Genomic DNA, 7,777 nt, shown 5'->3' on the forward strand with positions numbered 1-7,777 from the left:
ATAATTCTCTATAATATTCTATCCTCTTTTTATAGCATCCATTATCAATTGTAACAATTCATCGGAATCATCCTTATTCCAAGCTTCACAGTTTTCTTTCTCTTTTCATTTTTCTTTATTATTTCCTTGTGAATCTCCCATTTGAATTACTAAAACAATATATGTTAAAAAATAGTTATATAAATAATTACGGATAATAGACAAAATCAATAAAATTATATTATTATTTTTAGAAGCACACCATCATACAAGATCGAATATATTTTTGCTATCCAAATGGATCAAATACCTCAGTTATTATAAAAAAAAATGTAAAAACGAAAATATAGAAACATAAGATAATTTTTTATATAAAAAAATTAGTATATTCGATACTGAAAAAATATTTAGATATATAATTTTTTTTATATAAACAGAAGTATTTAGATATAGAGAATATATATATATATATATATATATGATAATTTTTAACGATATTTATAAATATAAATTATTCTAACAAATATTTTAACAATATTTTCTTTTTTAAAAAATAAGTTAATGAAGGCATAAATCCTAAACCCTAAAAAATTAGATATTGCAATGTCTTATGTTAATTTTCTTTTTTTAAAATATAAAAAATCTTAATTTCATAATATAAAAATAAAAAAGAAAAATTCATAGTAAAAAAAATAAAATAATTGTTGAGTCATAAAAGGAGGAGGGATAAGAGTAACAAATTCAAGGGAAAGAGAGAATTCGCAATTTTTATGCTAAAAGGGTTCTTCCCCCTAATAAGATCCATTTTTATCTCATTCTACTCACAAAAACCCTAACAAATTCATCTTATATATATATATATATATATATATATATATATATATATATATATATTGTTGAGATTATGATATCAATTTCATCTTTCACCTTTTTCTTTTCTTAACGTGTGTCATAAAAAAAATTACCACTTAAAAGTTAAAATTTCAAGTATTTTTTTGTGTTATATAAAGGAACAAATTCAACTACATAGAATAAAATAAAGTAAGTCAATTAAAGAGAACGAACAGAAAAATAAAACAAGTCAATGACACTATCATTTACATATTAGAGTTTCACAAAATAGGAGAATGGTATGAGAATAGTATTATATATGAGCAATGAACAATAGTGTAGTATTATTAGTAGAGAAAAAATGGAGAAGACAGGAGCATAGAAAAAAAAGATGAAAAACTCACTTGAAAATTCTTAAAACACTTGAAAAATCATTTCAAACAATCCTTCAAAATCTGATGGGTTTGGATGGGATTGTTTTATGAATCTGGTATTTATAGATAACACTAGAAAGTCTTTCAAAATCCCTCTCACACAACAATCCTTTAAAATCCTTAAATTTTTGAATACCAATGGATTGTTTTTAAGTTGTAAAAAATCTCAAATGAATACCAGTAGATTTTAATGGACTCTTTAAAAAATCCTAAAAATCCAGATTGAATACCACTGGATTGTTTTTAAGTGACATAAAATCCTGATTGAATACCAATGAACTTTTTTACTCAAAAAAAGTCTTTTAAAATCCTACGAAATCCTAAACCAATACACCCCCCTAAATGTCTCTATTTTAAAATAAAGACACCGAAACTACAGATTGACAAAAATAGAAAGATCAAATGTATAATTTAGTCTCTCTCTCACTCTCACTCTCTCTCTCTCTCTCTTACATATAAGAACTTGATTGTTATATTGCACCGACAAATTTTTCTTTTCTTTTTACGTTTTTTATTATGTGTGTACTAATTAACTGACATTAATGCGAGATGAAATATTTGCAAAACTAAATAAATAAATAGTAGGTTGAGGTAAAGTTTTGTATACACCATCTAAGGACATAATATCTCACTGATAATGAGAGGAAAAAAATAATATAAAAACAGATGTAGATGTTGAATTATTTTATTTAATTAATATTAACATTAATTAATTATTAAAAATATTTTTTAAGTATTAATATTAATATATTAATAATGCTCAATAGCTATTATTATAACATCTAATTATTTGATAGATGTTATATTAGACTTTTGTTCTAAATAACTTGTGATGGTTGGATTATTCAATTTATCTCCAATGGGAAGTCCCTACCTTCATACAAGTAGTTATTTAATCATTATAGATAGTTAATATATTTTATTTGTTGAGCTAATTGTGATTGAAGACTCATTCTAGTATCTTCCACAATATTTGTTTGAATCTCATGAAGCACAAGATAAACAAATTCTTTACAAAGGTGCACAAATTCTATTCTCCCATTCTTTCTATATTTATATAATAATATTCTATAATTTTGTATCTATATGATGTTTGTATATTAGGGCTTAAATTTTTTCATCAATCAGTATCAGAGCAAACTTAGGTGAATTTTATAGCTATTAGTATAACAAATCTTACCACATGTTATTGTTTAATTTTCTTATTGTTCTAATTCAAGAAATTAACCCAAGGATTCATATATTCATCTTGTTTCTCTCTTGTAAAATTGATTGAGAGTTTATGTTAATACGTGGAAAATAACCTTAAATATTGTAGCAAGTCATTGTTTGATTGGAGAGAAATATGATTTTATTGTGATCTTATTATTATTATTATTTTTCATGAATTGCATTCATTCTTTTCTTTATGAAACCAAAAATTAATTGATGACTCTTTCCTTTTAATAGAGAACCCTTTTTATAAAATCATGTGATTTCATCTCTTAGGTTGAGAGAAATAAAAGTTGTTTCCTTTGTAAATTTATTTTAAACCTCGAATTTATGTGTGCTCAAAATTCTTACTAATAAACAAATAATATGCAAAATTTATTTAATTTTTCTCTTGATATTTTGTTGTGCATCAAAACCCTTGATAAGTATGCATTTTTGTCGATTTTTTACAAAGGTGCACAAATTCTATTCTCCCATTATTTCTATATTTATATAATAATATTTTATAATTTTGTATCTATATGATGTTTGTATATATTAGGGCTTAAATTTTTTCATCAATCAGTATGAGAGCGAACTTAGGTAAATTTTATAGCTAATAGTATAACAAATCTTACCACATGTTATTGTTTAATTTCCTTATTGTTCTAATTCAAGAAATTAACCCAAAGATTCATATATTCATTTTGTTTGTCTCTTGTAAAATTAATTGAGAGTTTATGTTAATACATGGAAAATAACCTTAAATATTGTAGTAAGTCATTGTTTGATTTGAGAGAAATATGATTTTATTGTGATCTTATTTTTTTTATTATTATAAATTGCATTAATTCTTTTCTTCATGAAACCAAAAATTAATCGATGATTCTTTCCTTTTAATAGAGAACCCTTTTATAAAATCATGTGATTTCATCTCTTAGATTGAGAGAAATAAAAGTTGTTTTGTAAGTTTATTTTAAACCTCAATTTATGTATGCTCAAAATTCTTGCTAATAAACAAATGATATGCAAAATTTATTTAATTGTTCTCTTGATTTTTTTGTTGTGCATCAAAACCCTTGATAAGTATACATTTTTTTTATACATGTATATTATGTAATGATGATATATAATAAAGGATCTTTATTGCAACAATATAAACAGTTCGTAGTTTTACTTTTCCTAGTCGTTGAATTCAAGTTTAATACATTATTAAAGTTGCTGCAAAATATATGAAAGGTCATTGAAGAATAATAATTTTTTAGTATTTAGTAATCATTTTATTTTTATAATAATAATAATAATAATTATTATTATTATTAAAGCAACAGATGTGTGGTTATAATTCATTATAAATAAATTATACCATTTTGTTTTATATGAATCACATATAATGATTTATATTTGGAGCTTTTCTTTTGTGATGACATTATATATTTTATTGAGTCATTAAAGTCCATTGATCTTATACAACTCTATGAGGTTAGTAGTAAAATCTTTAATATCTTTTAACTTATTATATAATTGCATATATATATATATATATATATATATATATATATATATACGGATAAATTTGTAAATAAATGATGTTTGTCCTTTTAAGATTATAAATATCCGGTTATATATGATAATATTATAAAATTGTTGAACTCTACAATCAATTTATTAGTTTCTCATTATAATATTATAGTTCATAATTTTATTTTGATTTTAATTTATAGAGGGAGGATTTCACATCTTATTAATTCTAAAGCTCTATTTTGAGATGAATATGATTTTTTTTAAAAATATAAACAATAACATTGTTGTCAAGTATAATTGTTGATAATTTGTGCAATACACTTATATATCTATTAAGTATAATTATGCATATTTTTGAAATTAAATAATTAAATGTTAAATTTAATTATATTTTATATTATACTAATAATAATTATATCCTATCAGTGTATTAATATTTATATAATTTTTTTTATTATATAATGTGTTTATTCAATGATATAATTTTCTCTTAATATATTATTTGTGTCACTTTGTTTTGGAGACTTATATTAAGGATTGCGATAGTTTGTGAGAAACATAGTGAGTTTTAGACTCACATCAAATATAACTCGAAATCCTTATGATTTCACAATAAGTTTTATATCATTAGAATATTTTGTTAAGGAAAAGAGAGAAAATACAAGAATAAATTTTTCTATAAAGAATATGAAGTTACGTACATATATGTACTTTCACGTATTACTATTTATAACAGGAAGTCTCAATACTCCATGTGTCTAAAACAAACAAAATAACTACCACTAATAGGAATTACTATTCTAACACCCCCTTTAATTCCTATACAAGCAACATTACATCAAATATGCACCACCCAACATATTTCTCAGCAACTTGAATCTATTAGCCTTCAACGCCTTTGTCATTATGTCAGCAAGTTGTAAATCTGTCCTATAATGTTTCAACCTTATTGTCCCTTTGCTAACTTGATCCCTTAAGAAATGGAACTTAGTTTCAATATGCTTGCTACGTCCATGGGACACAAGATTCCTCGCTAAGTCAATATCAGATTTATTATCCACTTGCAGCTCCACAAAGTCATCAATCTTCAGATTCAATTCTGAAATAAGGGACATGATCCACAATGCTTGACATGCAACATTACAAGTTGAAATGTACTCAGCTTCACAAGTAGACAGAGCAACTACAAATTATTTTTTTGAACTCTAGGAAATTGGGGCACCACAAAGTAGAAACACATAGCCATAAGTAGATCTTCTCTCCACCTTATCCCCACACCAGTCTGAGTCAGAATAAGCTACCAGGTATAGATCACCTTTCTCTTTTTGATGAGGAAACAATATGCCATAATTAAGTGTTCCTTTGAGATACCTCAAAATTCTTTTTGCTGCTGCCAAATGAAACTGCTTTGGATTACTCATGAATCTACTGACAAGACCAACTCCATATGAGATTTCTGGTCTACTATGGCAAACAAATCTCAAGCATCCCACTAGTTGTCTGAACAACGTGGCATCTATTGAAACTTTATGATCACCTGTATCCAGTTTTAGATTTCCTTCCACACTAGAATACATACTTCATTACATTGATCCATGTTGAACCTCTTCAATACTTCTTTAATGTACTTCTTCTGGTGCATCACTATTCCATCCTTAGTTTCAACAAACTCAATACCAAGGAAGTATGATAACAAGCCTAAATATGACATTTCAAAATTCAGATTTGAGATTGTCCTTCAACTTTTCTATCTCAGCTGAATTACTCCCTGTAATCAACAAATCATCCACATAGAGGCATATTAGCAGGACTCCACCATCTTTAATTTCCTTTACATAGATACCATGCTCCACAGTACATTTCTTAAAGTTTTCACCATGTAGAAAAGAGCCTATTCTTTTATTCCAAGCCCTTGAAGCCTGTTTCAGTCCATACAGAGCTTTTCTAAGTCTGTACACCTTGTCTTCACTACCTATGACTTCATATCCAGGGGGTTGCTGAATATAAACTTCTTCATCTAGAGGGCCATTGAGAAATGCAGATTTGACATCTAATTTCCAAATTTTCCAACTTGCCAAGCTTATTAGTAACCTCACAGTCTCAAATCTAGCCACTGGTGCAAATATTTCTGAGTAATCCTCTCCTTCCTTTTGCATGAACCCTTTAACTACTAGCCTAGCTTTGTGCTTGTCTATGCTACCATCAGGCTTCAGTTTGGTTTTATAAACCCACTTGACTGCAATAAGAGTTTTTCCAATTGGTAGAGTGGCTAACTCTCAGGTTTTATTCCTTTCTATGGCTCTTATTTCTTCATTCATAGCATCTGACCATACTTTCTTTTTAACGGCATCCTGAAATTGTACAGGTTCTATAGCAACCATTAAGGCTATATTCACAAACTCACCATCATCTGTGATTGCATTGTCAGGGAACATGTGATAATCTTTGAGTCCTGCAGGCATTCTCCTTATTCTTTGGCTAAATGTCTAATTTGGTCCCTTATAATATTTTAAAGTTTCAATTTAGTCCCAAATTATTTAAAATTATTGCAATGTGGGACTTCCGTCCAAATTCCATAAACGGTGTTAAATGTTGACAACGTGGATGCCAAGTAGATGCATTCGTGGCTAGGTTTTCTTCTTCTTCTTTAATGCTCTGATACTTATGTTTTTGTTCTCCTCCTCCTCCTTCTTTTTTTTTTTTCTTCTTCTTCTTAGTTTTTCTTCTCCCCATCTTGCGATTTGTGGGATTTGAACTTATGGTTTAGTGTGTTACAACGAAAATGTTGCGAATGTCATCTAACTCACGCCCAATGAACTCAACAAATTTAGGTGCGTCTGAAGGTAGTAGGGCTTTTGTTCCTTGTTGCTACTGCGGGGAGGTTGCTGTGTTGCAAACAACAATGACGTCTGCAAATGCCAGTAAAAGATTTTGGGGTTGTCCAAATTACAAGGTATGTAATGTATGTTAATTAATTTTATTTTGCCCTAGTTTTTTATTTGGGTTTTGTGACTTCGGTTAAAAATTTTGTAGTTTGGTGATGCTAAACAATAAGGATGCAACTTTTTCAAGTGGTCTTTAGAGGAATATGTGGATGAAAGGGATTTGTTGATAGCTAGACAAAGGAGAAAGATGAACAATCTCCAAAGTTTTATGAAGTCAATAAAATGGTGGATGAAGTTGTTGATAATTGTTGTTGGTTTTCTATTGTTGTTGAATTTGGTCTTAATGTATGTAATTTGTAACAACTTGGCTCAATTTAGAAGGGTATTTTATTTGAAGTAGGCAAATATGGTGTTCTTTATGTAATGACAAGTTTGGGGATCCACATGGAAAAGGAAGCCACGTTGGAATTGCAATGAATAATGGACTGATTCTTCTCTCACGCTAGAAAGGAAGCCACGCAGGAAAGGAAGCCACATGTAGGAATTTCCACGTTGGACACTCGTAAACATCGTTTGTGAAATTTAAACGAAAGTTCCACATTGCAGTAATTTTAAATAATTTGGGACTAAATTGATACTAAAAATTAAAGTAGGACTAAATTAAAACTTTTAAATATTATAAGGGACCAAATTAGGCATTTAGCCTTATTCTTTCTGATCTTGTTTGTTCTGTGTTTTGTTCAACATCACCTTCTTCATGTGGTATAGCTTCATCTTGATGTCTAACTGAATTCTCCATAGGTACATGCACGCTGACAATTGTTTGCTCCTTCTGGTTGTCTTTTTCCTTCCAGTATTTTAATTCATCAAATTGTACATCTCTATTGTGGATTACTTTCTTTTTCTTGGGATTGTAGAGTTTGTATGAGCCTG

The sequence above is a fragment of the Cajanus cajan genome, chromosome 2 (assembly GCF_000230855.2).
Source record: "Cajanus cajan strain Asha chromosome 2, NIPB_CcT2T_4, whole genome shotgun sequence".
Lineage (NCBI taxonomy): Eukaryota > Viridiplantae > Streptophyta > Magnoliopsida > Fabales > Fabaceae > Cajanus > Cajanus cajan.